The 18171-nt window shown below is 35.7% G+C and overlaps 1 protein-coding gene and 1 long non-coding RNA gene across 4 annotated transcripts in view; one reads left to right on the top strand and one right to left on the bottom strand.

The window, feature by feature from the left end:
* sit (stuck in traffic) overlaps positions 1–18171 on the bottom strand; it is a 99525-nt gene that overhangs the window by 38984 nt on the left and 42370 nt on the right. For 2 of the 3 annotated variants that reach the window (XM_065366378.1, XM_065366377.1), the window contains exon 3: positions 10450–10485. The gene's annotated coding sequence lies outside the window, so the exon portion shown is untranslated. Of the gene's footprint in view, positions 1–1273; positions 1721–10449; positions 10486–18171 lie in introns of those variants that run through there. The other variant, XM_065366379.1, reaches the window with a different exon arrangement.
* On the top strand, positions 13182–15214 carry LOC135847483 (uncharacterized). Its single transcript, XR_010559181.1, has 2 exons — positions 13182–13529; positions 13687–15214. It is a non-coding gene; the product is annotated as an uncharacterized LOC135847483 (long non-coding RNA).

Genomic DNA, 18171 nt, shown 5'->3' with positions numbered 1-18171 from the left:
GAGTTTATCAACATTTGAGTCGATTCTGGAGGGGACACCTCAAGAGTGGTTTTTTGACCAGCTTTTTTCAAAATTAAAAAATCCAAAAAAACAAAAGATCACCGTTTGTGAGGAAATTTTTGAAATTTGCGCGAATTGCTGTATTTTGTCATTAATTAACCACACGAGAGCAAATTTCCCCATTTCCAGCCTTTCTTAGGCTTCCCTTTAATTTTTGGATATTCTTATAATGAAAAAAGCTGGTCAAAAACCCACTCTTGAGGTGTCCGCTTCAGAATCGGCTCAAATGTGAATAAATTCGTTAAAAAGGTCGAGTATAACACACAACTCGATTTTTAGCTGCCCAACTTCAAATTCACTCCTTCTGGAGCAAATTGAAAATTCTGGAGAAATTGAAAAATCGCGCTGGAGCCTTCAGAATAGCTGGAAATGGCGAAATTCGTCCTCTTGGAGTTAGTTCATGACAAAATACTGCGATTTGTGCAAATTTCGAAAATTTTCTCGCAAACGAGAAATTTTTTGATTTTTGAATATTTATTTTTATTTTGAAAAAAAACTGGTCAAAAAACCACTCTTGAGATGTCCACTCCAGAATCAGCTCAAATGTGGATAAATTCGTTAAAAAGGTCGAGTATAACACACAACTCGATTTTTAGCTGCCCAGCTTCATATCCACGCCTTCTGGAGCAAATTGAAAATTCTGGAGAAATTGAAAAATCGCACTGGAGGCTCCAGAATGGCTGAAAATGGCGAAATTTGGATTTGGGGGGGTCAATATCAGTTTTAGGACTTATTTTGAACATTTTTACTAATCAAGTACGTACTTTTTTAAAAAAAGCACAAATCACCAAAATAGTCAATTTTGGATTTTCAAAAATTCGCCAAAAAATCGAAAAATGAACTTGGGCAGCTGAAAATTTGGTTTTGGGGGTTTTAGAACATGCTCTCTCCAAAAATCGCGGTCCCGTTCAAATCGGAGGCGGACACCTCAAGAGGTTCACTTGTTAGCCACTCTTGGGTCATTCGAGAGCCTCCCTCAAGTTTTGAATTTTTTCAAGGAATTTCAAATTATTTCCGAAGGACCAAATGTGCTACAGTTCAGACCATTTTTTCGAATTTTTTTCAGCCTTACCCTCACTAATCAACAAAAATAATTTCAAAAAAAAACAACTCAAAATGTTTATCATTGTGATTTGACCTGAGTAAAAAGACAAAAAAAGACGTAGGTCTAGGTCTGGTACCTAAATAGTGAAAAAAATCAACACCTTCTTACCTGTAAAAAAAATCGAAAAAAAACACCTCTAATTCAAAAACACCACCACTAATCTCGAAACGTTTTTGCAAAACACCACACAATCGTGTACTAAACCATAGAGTTCGAAAGCGACGACCAATAAACACCACAAATAACACGTCGACAGAATGATTACCGCTTAAAATTCGGCTCACGACACTGATAAAACCGAAAAAGAAAAAAATTGAAAAATCACATACACACGAAACGAAATCTGAGAGCAGAAAAAATTAGTGCTTTTGTACGAAACGCTACGTACGAGTATACTACAAGCAGGTATTTTCTCAGAAACCACGTCGTCGTTCAAATCGCGAATCTCACTTCGAAGACAAGTCGTTGGTGACGAATATTGTACGCTGTGTGATCTTTGGTATCTGGCTTCACTATTTCATTCAGCTTTGTACCTACTCGTACAATCGATGAGTACTCGACGCAACAGGTTGTAGCAAAGATACTCGAGTACCTACCTAGGAGTACGATATTCGCACAGTAGAAGGGATTGTCCGGTTCTATGCTCGGTGCTTTCGAACTTTGTGATTTTTATTTGACCAAAAAAAAAAAAAAAAAATACTCTAGCGTTTAATACTCGTTTCCAGATTATTCGGCGTGTACGATATCTACCTAATGTAATTATACGTACAAGACAAGTAGAATCGCGAAACTAATAACTATCGTGGATTCGTAATTTTCGACTCTTTTTTTCGCTATATTCGACGACGAAGCTCACAATTTAATGTTTTATCGAAATTGCCAACGTACTCACGTATTTTACATAATAATTATACCTGCTATTATTTACCCTACGCTAACGTTCCGTATGGTCTACTGGTCGATGAAGCCTGTTTTCAAAATAAACCTCCCTGCTCAGTGCTCAGCTATACGTACTCGAGGCCAATTCGCCCAAAAGAAAAAAAATTTACACCGATGAGTGATCCTCTGCTCGTCCGCTGTGAAATTACAACTTGACCTTGATCTAGTACAATAACTTACTCGAAATTCCGAATCGGATTCGCGTTAATTTTTCAACTTGACATCGTGCCCCCTTCACCCTGCATTAATCAGCACTTCGATTCAAGACTGCTGAAACGTCTTTAAGTCAGTCGTAGCTTATTCTATATATTTCCAAATATTTTCACACGAGACGACTAAGTCAACGGGCTATGAAATTATATAAGATTACACGATAGGTAAAGGTACCTACGTGTACGATAAATTAGACATTCGTCGTTAAAATTTCATTAACGCGTATTTTGACACCGTCGCGTTGGACGTATTTCTCATTATAAAAGAACTGGAATTGTAACGCGTGTTTTTTGAGTTTTAATAAAAATACTGAGGCAATACATTACACGCAATTTTATTGATAACACATAGACGTATGACCGAACGTTTCAGCAAAACTTGTTGCCTTCTTCAGCGGTAACACGATACTAAAATACACAACGAAAAGCGAAATACAAAGTCGAGAATAGATAAGAGTAGGTAGGTCGAAGATGAACCAAGAAATAGGTTTCACTGGTGCACTTATTTTTTAAAAAAGGTAAAAATCGCATTTCGTGAGTTAAAGCAAATAAGTATAAAAGAACTGGAATTGTAACGCGTGTTTTTTGAGTTTTAATAAAAATACTGAGGCAATACATTACACGCAATTTTATTGATAACACATAGACGTATGACCGAACGTTTCAGCAAAACTTGTTGCCTTCTTCAGCGGTAACACGATACTAAAATACACAACGAAAAGCGAAATACAAAGTCGAGAATAGATAAGAGTAGGTAGGTCGAAGATGAACCAAGAAATAGGTTTCACTGGTGCACTTATTTTTTAAAAAAGGTAAAAATCGCATTTCGTGAGTTAAAGCAAATGTTACCGCTGAAGAAGGCAACAAGTTTTGCTGAAACGTTCGGTCATACGTCTATGTGTTATCAATAAAATTGCGTGTAATGTATTGCCTCAGTATTTTTATTAAAACTCAAAAAAAACACGCGTTACAATTCCAGTTCTTTTATACTTATTTGCTTTAACTCACGAAATGCGATTTTTACCTTTTTTAAAAAATAAGTGCACCAGTGAAACCTATTTCTTGGTTCATCTTTGACCTACCTACTCTTATCTATTCTCGACTTTGTATTTCGCTTTTCGTTGTGTATTTTAGTATCGTGTTACCGCTGAAGAAGGCAACAAGTTTTGCTGAAACGTTCGGTCATACGTCTATGTGTTATCAATAAAATTGCGTGTAATGTATTGCCTCAGTATTTTTATTAAAACTCAAAAAACACGCGTTACAATTCCAGTTCTTTTATACTTATTTGCTTTAACTCACGAAATGCGATTTTTACCTTTTTTAAAAAATAAGTGCACCAGTGAAACCTATTTCTTGGTTCATCTTCGACCTACCTACTCTTATCTATTCTCGACTTTGTATTTCGCTTTTCGTTGTGTATTTTAGTATCGTGTTACCGCTGAAGAAGGCAACAAGTTTTGCTGAAACGTTCGGTCATACGTCTATGTGTTATCAATAAAATTGCGTGTAATGTATTGCCTCTGTATTTCTCATTTCCAAGAACCATGTATCGTATACCTACATACCTAAACCTACTAAGCACATCATCGTCAAATTGGCAAATAACTCGACCGCAACGAGCAGCGAAAAATACCACTCTTTTTAAAATTAAAATTCGGACAAATTTCAATTTTCCGAGTCCCGAGCTCGACGATTAAATAAGGAATTTACCTACTCTGAGATTATTTTTCACACGTGATCTTTGGTCCAGAAAATTCGCTCAGATTCGCTTCGCAGATTTTGAAAAATAAAAATTTTTCCAAGCTCGAGATTATTTATCGACGGTACGAATATTCTAGAATGATTTGTCGGAATTTGGCCAATATTCCTGTTGGTTTGAAAAAAATTGGTGTAGGAAATTGTCCGAGGTGCTAGTTTTCAACTGATTGTGAGATTTCAATTTCACTTTTTTAGGAGGGAAGGAGGATGGGATGACGATCAAAAATTCAATCACTGTGGTTTTGAACCATAAGAAATAATTTTCGGTAGTTGGTTTCAAAATCTGAGGATCAGACTTCTCCCACAAATATAAACAGAGAAGTCTAAATTGATCTTCGACCACATCATGTGGACCGCTCAGTCATTTCTTTCTGACTTCCCCCAAATAAAATCGTCATCAGGCTCATACTAGCGTAGGTAAGGTATGGTACCTTAGACGATTCATAAAAATAATATCATAGTACCGAATCGATATAGGTAGTTGAGTAGTGAGAATTGTATTACGGATTCACTATTACGAGTATGGTATTCGTGTTATTTTTATAGGAACCTCATCAAGCCATCACCCATCATCCATCATCTCATGGTCATCGGCGTGAAAACAATATCTCATACGCGGATTTTTACAACAACACACGGACCTGGACACTACAGCATTGGTCGAATTTCCACGTGCAAACGACGCCAAAAAATTTCGACGATTATTTTTCCGGTTGTACAAACCGCAAAAAATAGTGTTATCAGACACGACATTTTTCTCCACATAAAATAGTGGATGCATCGATAGTGATAATTTAGACAAGAGATAGGTAATGCATACATTGTTTGCAATATGATGTATTTTATCAATAGGTACGAGTATCTACCTATTTTAAGAAACCTGCCATAAAAACCGTAAATAACTTACGAAATATTCAAAAATACATACAGACATCCACATCTTACGTTAGACAGGTCAGTTACCTACTTATGTTTTTTTATTTCTTTAATTGAAAGAGTCCTGCAACACACACTTTAAAAATGCGTTCGAGTAGTCTTAATACAGATTTGAGTCTCCTCTATCCCTTACGCTCATTAACTGACAAAATTCTTGAAAAAGCAATATCAGGGTGTCCACAATTGGCAAGACATTTTCCCTGACTTTTCCAGGTTTTCCAGACCAATTTTCCAAGTTTTCCAGACTAGGTTTTCCAATTATCTATACGTATCCCATGCTTTAATTCAGGAAGTTTTTTTTTTTTTTTTTGGGGGGGGGGTAATTTTTTTCATAAGTTTCTCTTCAAACTGGATACTTCTTCGGACAAAAAAAACCGCTACTTATACTTTAATCAACTGTTTTCATTAGAAAAAAATATGAAACTCTGAATGAAAAACTAAAAATGGAGAATAATTTATTGTTCTTGACAGAAGTATGAAAAATAGCAGAGCTGATGCGGATTAAAGACAGATATCATGTTGGGCCCATTTCTAAAATAAAAGCTATTTTTAGGTTTTTGTGAGGGGGTATGTTGAATGAAAATTTGTGGATTGATGTGGTAGAAAATCATCAATTTTGGCCAATTGATACAATATTCATATGACTTATGATAAAATAATATTATGTCGTAGATATCTTATTAATATACGTGCGTATATTCGATACCTACTCAGAATTACCTACTAGAATAAGCAGGTAATAATTGACGGAAATGCACTACTGTAATGATATTAAGCTATCACTTACCTTGGCTATGGGTTTTTGAGTACACTACCGAACACAATAAATTATCATACACAAAGTTCGTGTAAACGAATGTATTATTGTCAGAAATGACACAATACTTAAACCGACTTGGAGTAATAAAAAGGGTTCAATACAACGATTATTCGGGGGGAATTACAATACTGAATTATTACTAAATTATAAAATATACAAAAACACTTGAGGAGCTCATTGCAAAAGTAGCCCTTGTCACATGAACTTTTAGACCCTTTTCACTCGATTGCACCTATTGCCAACTGCGGAGATCATGTTGTAATGATGAAATGGCCGTCAAGTCGATCTACCCTGAGTAGCCCTGAGAGGAATTGCTTTTATAGAGTTTACATTCATGATACTGGGTACGCTCAAGGGAGAGCTTTGGAGATTGCATAGGTTCATGTGACAAGGGCTACTTTTGCAATGAGCTCCTCACTTTAAACCTAGGGCCGGAGCTCTAAAGAATTAAGGACATATTAACTTGGCAACTCGAATACTCACGGAAACGAACTACGAGTTGGTCCAGTTGCCAAAGAAGCTGGAAGGTTCATTTGGCACCTTGACCACTCATTGTTACCAACCACATCACCAAACGGTGCTGGAAGGGTTAATTTACCTGTTTTACACATACTTACGTGTTACCATTAAGGCATATCCGTCTAACACTTACGAATTTTTTTTTTTTGAATTTTTGGAGACATCAAAATGTGAAATTTGTTCATTTTAAAATGAGAAACAAATTGGCCCGCGCGAAACAAGGGCGACAGCTTTTGAAAATTTTAATTTCAGGATGCCCAAAAACGATCAGAGGTTTTAATAAGAGGAGTTTATTTTTAGACCGGGCAAATAGCAGTTTTAAAAAGGAAAAAATTGGCACATCAATTTTTTCTTTGGGAATGTGTTCAGATGGACTCCCTGAACTACCAAAAAACCCCGACCCTCCTACCCCTGGAGCTATTTTTTTAGGGGGCTAAAACCGGTTACGACTCACGTTTTTTGCATTTTACTCCGTAAATATCAGGTTTACGATAAAAACTACCATGACAAAAAATGTTTCCCTTCAAATTCTCGATAATTTGATACTACTCTCGATACCCATCCCTTAAGGGGGGTGCCTAAAAAAAGGGGTGGGAAGAGTAGGTGTTTCAAAAAAATGTAAGTCCAGTAAATTAATCAAAATTACCACTTAATATTATTCGTTTTCGCTCAATTTTTTTTTACAAAGTCTACACACCCAACTACTAATCAAACCACCATTGATTGGTCTTCAACCCTCCCCGGGGGTGGGTGGGGGGGTGCTTGATTTTTCAAGTAACACACAACTGAATCATGTATTCGAAAAACGAATCTGGACGTGCGATATACCGAAGAGTATGTTTTCGAGGTCGCTGAATACGAATATGAACTTATTTTTTGAGTCTAACCCCTGAAAGCCCCTCTGTGCCCCAAAAAAGGGGTCAAAATTTTGAAAAATCGCGAAAAGTCGAGTGATATATCGAATGGTATGTTTTCGAGGTAGTTGAGTACGAATATGAACTTATTTTTTTGGGCTAACCCCTCGAAGCCCCCCTGTGCCCCAAAAAGAGGGTCAAAATTTTGAAAAATCGCGAAAAGTCGAGTGATATATCGAATGGTATGTTTTCAATGTCGCTGAGTACGAATATGAACTGTTTTTCTGCTAACGATTCCTCGACACCCCCTTACGCTCCCCTAAATAGGATAAGATTTTGAAAAGTTGCCAGAAATCGTGTACTATTTTGTCGAATATTATATTTTCAAGATCGTTGAAAACAAGACCATGGACTTATTTTCAAATATATCACTCATTTTACTCTTTACACTTCCCACCAATTGATGATGTTAAAAAATAAGGTAATAAAAGCAGGGCAATTTCTCATATTTTATTTTAAAGGAAGGGGAGATGTTCAATATTATTACAATCGATTTTTTTCACTACCTACTTTAAAAAACATTTTGATTTTTTTTCAATTTAAAATTTTAAAATGTTTAGATTTTCCCTCCCTAATTTATCATTACTAGAGTAAAAATTTTTAGAAATTGAAATTTCCAAAATAAGGGAAGAATAAGTCGGAAATTGAAAAATTTTTGATTCAAAATATGAAAATAGGAGCCATTTTTTCAAAACTACCTCAATATTTTTCAGAAAGGGGAGGCCCCAAATTTTTGTTTTATAATTAAAAAATAGTAAAAAAGGCAAAGCAAGACAATTTCTCGAACTTTAGGGGTTCAATAAATTATTTTTTCACTATTTCAAAAAGCATTTCGATTTTTTTTCAAATCAAAATTTTCAGATGCTTTGATGTCTCCCCCCCCCCCTCCCCTGAAATTTATCATCATTTGGTAGAAAATTTTTAGACATTCATATTTTTAACAAAAAAAAAGAAGAAGAAGAAGAAGACGACGAAGAAGAAATAATAAATGAAAATAGCAAAAAATGTTAGTTATAATATGAAAAGACAAGTCATTTTCTCCCAAAAATACTTCAATTTTTTCAGAAAAAAGGCTCAAAAGTTTTGTTTCATGATTTAAAAATGGAACAAGTGAGTAGGCTACAAATTCGATATATCACTCGGCTTATCGCGATTTTTCAAAACTTTGACCCTCTTATTGGGGCAGAGAGGGGCTTCCAGGGGTTGACCCAAAAAAATAAGTTCATATTTGTACTCAGCGACCTCAAAAACATACCATTCGATAAATCACTCGACTTTTCCGGATTTTTCAAAATTTTGACCCTCTTTTTGGGGCACAGGGGGGCTTCGAGAGGTTAGCCCAAAAAAATAAGTTCATATTCGTACTCAACTACCTCGAAAACATACCATTCGATATATCACTCGACTTTTCGCGATTTTTCAAAATTTTGACCCCTTTTTTGGGGCACAGAGGGGCTTTCAGGGGTTAGACTCAAAAAATAAGTTCATATTCGTATTCAGCGACCTCGAAAACATACTCTTCGGTATATCGCACGTCCAGATTCGTTTTTCGAATACATGATTCAGTTGTGTGTTACTTGAAAAATCAAGCACCCCCCCACCCACCCCCGGGGAGGGTTGAAGACCAATCAATGGTGGTTTGATTAGTAGTTGGGTGTGTAGACTTTGTAAACAAAAATTGAGCGAAAACGAATAATATTAAGTGGTAATTTTGATTAATTTACTGGACTTACATTTTTTTGAAACACCTACTCTTCCCACCCCTTTTTTTAGGCACCCCCCTTAAGGGATGGGTATCGAGAGTAGTATCAAATTATCGAGAATTTGAAGGGAAACATTTTTTGTCATGGTAGTTTTTATCGTAAACCTGATATTTACGGAGTAAAATGCAAAAAACGTGGATCGTAACCGGTTTTAGCCCCCTAAAAAAATTAGCTCCAGGGGTAGGAGGGTCGGGTTTTTTTTGGTAGTTCAGGGGGTCCATCTGAACACATTCCCGAAGAAAAAATTGATGTGCCAATTTTTCCTTTTTCCCTTCGCTTTTTTACCTTATTTTCCCGCTCTATTTTTGGTTTTTCAAATTTTAGAATTGGACTGACGTTTTTTTGAAGGGAGTTACTTTTGAAAAAAAAAGAATAGGCTCCAGTGAAGCGAGAGCGAAAGTTTCTGGAAATTTGCATTTCGAGAGGCTTAAAAACGAGGTGTTTTCATGCGAGGACCGGCAGTTCTTTTTTGGCTTTTAAAATTTTAGAATTTGAATGATGTTCATTTTTAAGGAAGCTGATTTTGAAAAAGAAAACAGAGCAGGCCCAAGCGGGGGCGAAACCTCTTGTAAATTTGTATTTTGAGATGCATAAAAACGATTGTTTTTTTTTTTGTGAGAACTTCATTTTTTGACTTTAAAACTTGATTTTTATTATCTAGAAATTCTCATGTTGCCACCGAAAAAAAGAAAAGAATAACAAGTCCGAGCGAAACGAGGGCAAAAGCTATTGAAATTTGTGTTTCGAGAAGTAAAAAATAATGATTTCTTTCATCACAGGTCTTTATCCAAAATTTGCAATTGATCGTTGTTTCAAAATTCCAGGGAAAATTACGAAATTCCCCGACTTTTCCCTGACTATTCCAGACCGACCAAATTCCCTGACTTTTCCAGGTTTTCCAGGATTTCCAGGGTTGTGGACACCCTGAATATCTCGTAAAAAATTAACCATTGCAAAATTATTTTTGAACCCGCAAGCAGTTTTCCATCCACGTCCTTGGTGAGGGGGGATATACCGCAAAATACATATGTTTTTTCGATGAGGTTTTATTCTAAACTGTTTTCAAACGATCAGCTTAATAATTGGCACGAAAGCCGAACTACTAGACTACAAGGACCCTAAACCATTTAGAGTATTTATTAGACTTCAACAATACTTAACGTCCTCAGAATCCATTATGTAAAATTCAAATCACTGTAGAAATAAAGGTCCAGATTCTAGATCAGTTCCAAGTGAAAAATGAGGTTAATAACATTCGATTGATATGGTTTTCAGGGCAGCAAGTGTAATTTGTGGCATATCGACTATCTAGGTTGCATTTATCCCCCTCCCCCCCAAAAAAAACTTCAAGGTTGCTACATTTGGACACTTTACCTTATTCGGTCGGAAACCTCGTACTTAAGAAATTTTATCAACTCACCATGACGATACAGGATATCCAGCATTAAATCCCATCCTGGAACAAAACAAGATAAAAATAAAAATTAGCTCATTTTATTTTCGAAAGTTAAAATGATAAGAAAACGAACAATATTCCAAATTAAATAACGATTCTACTCGTGAGAGATTGGGGGGGGGGGCGAGAGGTGTGACGTAGAAACAATCCATTAAAAATATTTGAAATGTCACTATATAAGTTCAAAAAAATTATTTAGGTGTAATACACATGGTTAAAAATTTCTCGAAAAGTAAAAATGAAATTTTTAGATAAAAAAATGAGACTTTTTTTATGGAAACATACAGACGGAAGGCTTTGATAGGCTGGGCAGGTAGGTCAGTGACCTTGAAAATCCTGACACACAGGTCAATAACATTAAGAGGCCAGAGAGGAAAACAGATGACCTTGAGCAGCCAGAGAGACGGGCCAGTGACCTCTAAGGAATAGAGGACAGACAGATGAGCATGAGAGCTTAGACAGAAAGGTTACCTCTCAAGACGCCAGATAGAGATAGTTCAATGACCTTGGGAAGTGATACTGACGGGTTAGATAGGCACGCAGACAACCTCTGGATCAATTTCGAAATTTTGGAGAAATTGAAAATTGGGCTGGAGGCGCCAATTTGTTCTTGGAGGAGGGGGGTTGCTTCTGGACAAGATACAGCGATTCGTGCAAATTTCTACAGGACACATAATTTTTTGACTATTTCCTTTATAAAAAATATGCTCAAAAACACACTCTTGACGAGTGTCAACCTTGGAATAGGCTCAAATGTAGAGAAACTAGTTAAACAAGTCCAGTATAACTAACGTACAACTCAATTTTTAGTTGTCCAAGTTTATATTTACGCCTTCCAAAGAAAATTCGAAATTCTGGAGAAATTTAAAATCGCACTGAACGCTCCAGAATGACAGGAAATGGTAATATTTGGATGGGGGGGGGGTTAATATGTATTAGTTTTAAAACTTATTTTGATCAATTTTACTGAACGTTGCAAGTACAAATGGTCAATTGCCAAACATGTAAAAATGAATTTGGGCAGCTGAAATTATGGTTGTGAAACTTTCTTGAACAGGGTCATTCCACGTCAATTCGACCAAGAAGTGGTAAGGTGGGTCGGCGATTTTATTGAAATTTTTCCTGTTTAAAGACCTTCCGAAGAGATTACCAATGGCGCAAATCGCAGCCCTCTAGCCTATTTTTAAAGGAAGCCAGGGGGTGTCAAAGTTTTCAGTGAACCAATAATACATATCAACCATTTCAGCAGTGGATTACTCGACAACCGCGATACCTACCAAAATGGAACATTTTCCCATAGTTAGGAGTTTTAAAAGGCTTTTTGGTGATATCATAAAAATCAGTGTTGCCACTTTTTTCGTACAAAAAATTAGCTCAAAAAGTTTCGAAACGTAGTTTTCATATCGTTCCGACTCTCAAAAATTCTGAAAAAAATATATTATGGACAACTTTTCATGCTGAACAACATATTAGAACTTGGGATGGCGTTATGTCGTATTGCGGGAAAAAATGCAATTTTTTGATTTAAAACATGGAAAAAAGTTTTGATAGGTGAAGTAGACCCATTTTGACCCATATTTTTACGTATCCGTTGAAAAAGTTGAAAAACCCCTTTTCACCCGATGAAATATGTAAACTCATCACAAAAAAATCAAAATAAAAAAAAAAATCAAAAAATGATTGAATTAAATTTTTTTTGCTATGAGTGAGATTCTTATCAACTTTTTCATGAAATACGACAGAAAGATGTCCTAATAAGACAACTGAATAAATTCAAACTTTTTTTGATATTTGGAATTGAAAATTGAATTTTTTCGAATTTTGATTATTTTGTGATGAGTAGGGCTAGGATTTTTATGATAATGCTTTTTTTTTGTAGCAACACCCTATACGGCATAAATATATTTTCTTTGCGTTTCATTCCATTCTGAGGCGAATGGTGAAAGTTGATAGTGCTTTTTTTTGCTTTTTTTGGGTGTAAATGCTTTAAAATGCTTATTTTGGGCAAAAAAGGCGGAAATTTTGCTTTTTTGGGGCTTTTTTTCGTCGTTAGCGCTTTTTTTGGTAAAAAATTGGTAAAATGAAGAAATTTTCCAAAAATACAAAAATTTATCAACTTTTTGCACATTTTTGAAAAAAAGATAGTTGTTAAAAAAAGATGAGTTCAAAAAAACAAGGGAGGAAAAACTGAAAAATAACAGATTCAGTTTTCATTTTTCAATTTTTATTTTATTTTATTTTTTATTAAATTTTTAGTTTCAGTTTTTTCTTTTTTTTTCTCCTTTTCATCTTTTAGTTCATTTTGGTTCAAGTTGTACCTATATTTAAAGGAGGTATCTTGCTCGGTTTGAAAAAACCTTCATTTTGATACGTAACATGGTAGGATTTGATAGCGCTTGTTTTTGCTTTTTTCTTACATTTTTATTGCTTTTTTATAGCGCTTAAAACGTGTTTGATAGCGCTTAAAAATCCTAGCCCTAGTGATGAGTCATGTAGAACACTTCGTTTCACCTCCAAATTGATTTGGTACAATTCCAAAAATGGAAATAATAAAAAAATGAGCACACTCGTCATAACTGGGTGAGCACATACTAGATATCGTCTAATATCTAAAAATATACTTATCGTTACGATTCGCAATAAGCTTATCTAATGCGCAAATAATATTGCAAAAACGTAAGTGTAGATACATTGTACAACACGTCACATTTCGAGAAACAGGAAATACATCACGCAAATGGTCGAACTGTAATCAATAGCGAGAAAAAAAAACGGAAAAATTGAACGACTAATCAACAAACCTTACGATGTAGTGGTGAAATATGAGAACACATTTTTTCTAAAACTGTAACCATTTGGATTTTAATTTTTCACAACGAAATTATTACATCTGCGTGTTCGCGAATCAATGCTAGTATACAATTTTAAAATTTGACAAATTCTAATTCAACTTGCACAATTTGAAACGTTTTCGACGAGTGAAAAAAATTGGATTGTTTTTCGCGAGTATAATAATTTTATAAGCGAAAATTGATCCTACTTGGGTAAGTTAAACGAATTTATCAATATCCTTATAATATTATGCTTAGGTACTGCTTCATTGTAATGTTTTGCTGGGTACGAATACCTTCGTAAGTACCTACATATATAGGTAAACTTTCCTGTACATCCTAACCAAATCATTTCGTTCAAATTACCTAGATTTTTGAAATACGTATAACCACCAGTACAAAGGAAAAAGCATGGAATTAAACTTGCTGATCATATGTAACTGCCCAATCAACGTATTCTCGACAATTTGCATAATCGTTCATCTGCTCAAGTTTTTCCGTACTTCAACGCCACAAAATCTATCAACGAAGAACCTCACTTTCTACTCCTTTTTCTTATTGTTGATCTACGTGTTCACATGTATAATTGCGATAGCAGTACTATGGAGCCCATATTTTCCACACAATCAGACGTTTAACAAGACATTATTCTATATTATTATACACCTGATGATAACGGCGACGTTCATCAAAGTCGTAATTGCTGCAGATTTATTACACTACTTTTACAAAATTGACACCAATTTGCAAAACAACTCCTCTACGACTCCTCAAAATACAGAATTCATCTTGAATTGTCTCCTCGGTACGATTATTCCCTTAGTTTATTCGTTTATTTGGTTCGTACGTGAGGGTAATGAACCTACAGAAGAAGAGCCGGAGTACTTGGGACCATTAATGATTATGAAAGCTCTTCACATTGTGGCGTTCCTTTTGATTATTGGTGCAGTTTTGTGCGCTCGATCGAATACCGTAAATCCGAAAGATCTGTTGTCAAAACATGGTCTACATATGCGTATGCTTATGATATTCGGTGGATTTTTCCTTGTAGTAGGCATCGAAGAAGGTATTTTAACGATGTTAAACGCAAATACTAATACGTACTTGTATTTTGCAACTTATTACAGCGCATATAATCTAGAAGGAGTGCTTATTAGTGTATTGTGTACGTTAAGAAAAGATACTTCTGAATCGACTAAACTATTAGATGTGTTCTTTTAACGCGAATTTTGGCAGATTTATACAATCCACAAGAATCTGGTCGGGTAGCAGCTTTTGGATTTTGCTTCGAAAAAGGAAGGCTCGAGGTTTTGAAAAATTGGTGAATGTAATCTCAAAAGTGTTGAAAAAAAAGAGATTTTATAAACATTCAAAATCCAGATTCTGGAAAATCTGCCAAAATCCGTGTAAAAAGAACACATCTATTGATACCGCGATAGGACATCACATCGGATGAATTATACCGAGTGTCCATTCTAATAATACTTAAAAACAGAAAATTCAATTTCAATTTTTTCGAAAAAAAATTTTCACTTTAATGCGTTGACGACAGTGGTGAAAAAAAACAAGGCCGTGGAAATTCCAAAGTCAAACAACAACGCAAAACTTTGTGTAAAAAAAAAAAAAAAAATCGAGTTTTTTATTCAGTAAGTTACTTAGTTTAGGTTAGAATACTAATACCTTATCATTAATTGAATAATTATTATTCATGATAGATAAGCATACTTATGTTAAGTAATGATAATGGGCATCAATTGAATGATGACTAGGTAGGGTAGGTATGTGTAAGTGAGTAGGCATTTTATTTTACCGTAATGTTCAAGATTGTAATTTCAATTTGACGTGTTTTTTTGTTCTGTTAAGTATTGAATAAAATCACCTTCTAAAAAATTTTAAAACCGGCATTTTTCATCACCTTAAAACTTCAATGCTGGGTCATTCCACGTTAATTCGACCAAGGTGTGGTAAGAAGGGGGCTGGTCTGCGATTTTTTTGAAATTTTTCCTGTGGAAAGGCCTTCCGAAGGGATGACTATTGCACATGGTTGAAAATTTCTCGTTAGATAAAAAACAATAAGCATTTTTTTTTGTGGAAACATACAGAAAGAAGACTTTGGTATGCGAGACAGGTAGATCAGTGACCTTGAAAGTCAACCAGACGCATGGGTCAATCACATTAAGAGGTCAGATAGGAAAAAAGATGACCTTGAGCAGCCAGATAGACGGGCTTTCTTAACAATTTCATTGAAGAGTTCATAACTTTCTGGTATTGGCAGTAGGTTGTCTATCTCTTCTTCAATTGCCTGTTTAAAAGATTCCCAATTGGCCTTTTTGAAATTAAATCTTGGATGCGGGTTTTCACATTTAATTGGGCTAATGACTGCCTTAATTTAGCATATGATTGGCCGGTGTTGGGTTCAGGGAATTGGATCTGCTACTCGTTTGTGACATAGACTTGAGATTCGCCCCAGTACAAAAATGTTATCTGGGTTATATCCGCGATTTATCCGCGATTCCATCTTCCACTATTGAAGAATGAAGGCAGTTTTGCATCAAAGACTAAGCTCAGCTGCTGCTCTTCAGCCCATTTCTTCACTAGGTCACCATCTCGCACCTCGGGAGCAATAAGGTCAACTCTCAAAAAAAAAATTGATTTTGATGTTTTTGCATTTTTGGGGTTTGTATGACCCCCCCCCAACCAAAAATTACACTTTGAGTTGGGTACATTATCTAGATCTTGTAAAAAACGCAAATGGCCTAACTCAAAATCTCTACAACATTGCAAGTTGTTTGGAGTTATAAGGGTACATCTCAAAAAACTCAACCTTTTTTGAGCAAATTTTGTACAAACAAAGTGTTAACAAATAGTTTTGATTGTTTGCATTTTTTATTGGTTTGCACCAAATGGGAAAAAAATTTAAATCGATCACTTTTCAGAAAAATGAATTTGCACATAATATAATATGAAATTTTAGTTTTTTGAGAAAAACTCAAAAACTAAGCACTCTAGAAAAAAATTAAGGACATTATATCGACTGGAAATTTAATTCTCTACAACTTTCTTATCGTGAAATTTTTTTTGGACGCTTCCTTTCGCCTCCACATCAACTTTAATGAAAGGTTATTAGTCCAGGAAAAATAACATTCCATTGGGAAAAGTGAGGTAGAAAGCTGAATTTTGGTATACAGGTCCATTTTTTGGTGCTGAACACGAATCCGATGAGTCCCCGGTTGTCCCTGGTGAGCTTTCTCCCCTATTGTGGATCTAAGCCCCCCAAAACCAGTTTTTTGCAATTTTCTCCCCCGCATTGCATTTTAGCGAAAAATGAGGTTAGACACAAGAATCTACGTCAAATTTCCGATCTAGTGACATATCAACTTTTCTTCTACCCCCAAGGGGGTTGGAACCACAACCATTCAAAAAAGGGGGGTTCCCTGAAAAATACAAAACGTCTATAGGCGCCTAAGAGGGGTGAAATGGTCCCCGACAGCGTTCGAGTTGATATTAGCATGAAAAGTGGGTACCATAGAGAAACCTCCGCGCAAAAAATTTTAGATCCACACCCCCTCCCCTTTTTGCGGAACCCTCCTTTTTTGAAATTTCAGTATCACTTTCCTCAGCCCCATTTCAACCGATTTTGAAAATTTTTCTGGAGGTTATGTATATGCTTGATAGGTAACCCCACAAAAATTTTCAACCCCCTCCCCTCATATTTACCCCCCAAAATGGCGGTTTTTTCATTTTTTTAGGCCTATTAACAATCAAGATTGCGAGGTAAAATTTTGTAAACACGTTTTTTGGATGTATTTTTGGCCCCCAAACATCATATACTATATTAGAAATTTTTGCTTTGGTGCGCCGTGGTAAAAACTTGAAATAATGTATCGTAGGGGGGTGGGGGGTGAAATGGCAATTTTGAAAAAAACAACTATCAATGAGTAGGGTATCGTTTTCATATGATTCGATACCGCTGAGCACGAATATGACCTCCGATTTTTTGCTACACTCACCTACCCCTCTCCAGAGCCCCTCAGCCCCCTCAATTTTCACGATTTTCGAAATATAGTTATTTTGATGATGTTGGTGTTGTTTTCATATGATTCGACACCGCTGAGCACGAATATGACCTCAGATTTTTTGCTACCCGCACCTACCCCTCTCCAGAGCCCCTCAGCCCCCTCAATTTTCACGATTTTCGAAATATAGTTATTTTGATGATGTTGGTGTTGTTTTCATATGATTCGACACCGCTGAGCACGAATATGACCTCAGATTTTTTGCTACACTCACCTACCCCTCTCCAGAGCCCCTCAGCCCCCTCAATTTTCACGATTTTCGAAATATAGTTATTTTGGTGATGTTGGTTTCATTGCTATGGGAAAATTACATAAGTTCATTGTTATTGTACATAAAATTTCTCGTAGAATGAGCTACAGCACATGGCTCCCCCTCGAGGGGGGTGGACCCTTCAATTTTTTTCCACGCAGAAAACGTGACAATCTGTATGTGTACTGGACTGTATAGGTATGCGGAGCATATGTGGCATAATAATTATTCATGATAACTGTAACTTGAGTATGTATGAGTATGTATTTTATAATTCAATGAGTACCTACATAAAAAATCACAAGAATAAAATATGGTAACGAAATACTTATAAAAAAAAGTAAAAAATGTTAATTTGTGATTCACTTAATCGTCATCATCACTAATGTCATCATCTGTGGTATAACTTTCGTCGCTGGAATAGTTGTAATCGTCATTTTCTTTCGAAAATCGTGAAAAATGAGGAGGCTGAGGGACTCTGGAGAGGGGTAGGTGATTGTAGCAGAAAATCTGAGGTCATGTTCGTGCT

The sequence above is a fragment of the Planococcus citri genome, chromosome 5 (genome assembly GCF_950023065.1).
Source record: "Planococcus citri chromosome 5, ihPlaCitr1.1, whole genome shotgun sequence".
Taxonomy (NCBI): domain Eukaryota; kingdom Metazoa; phylum Arthropoda; class Insecta; order Hemiptera; family Pseudococcidae; genus Planococcus; species Planococcus citri.
Note: the sequence above shows the minus strand (reverse complement) of the source record. Positions and strands in the feature narration are given on the sequence as shown.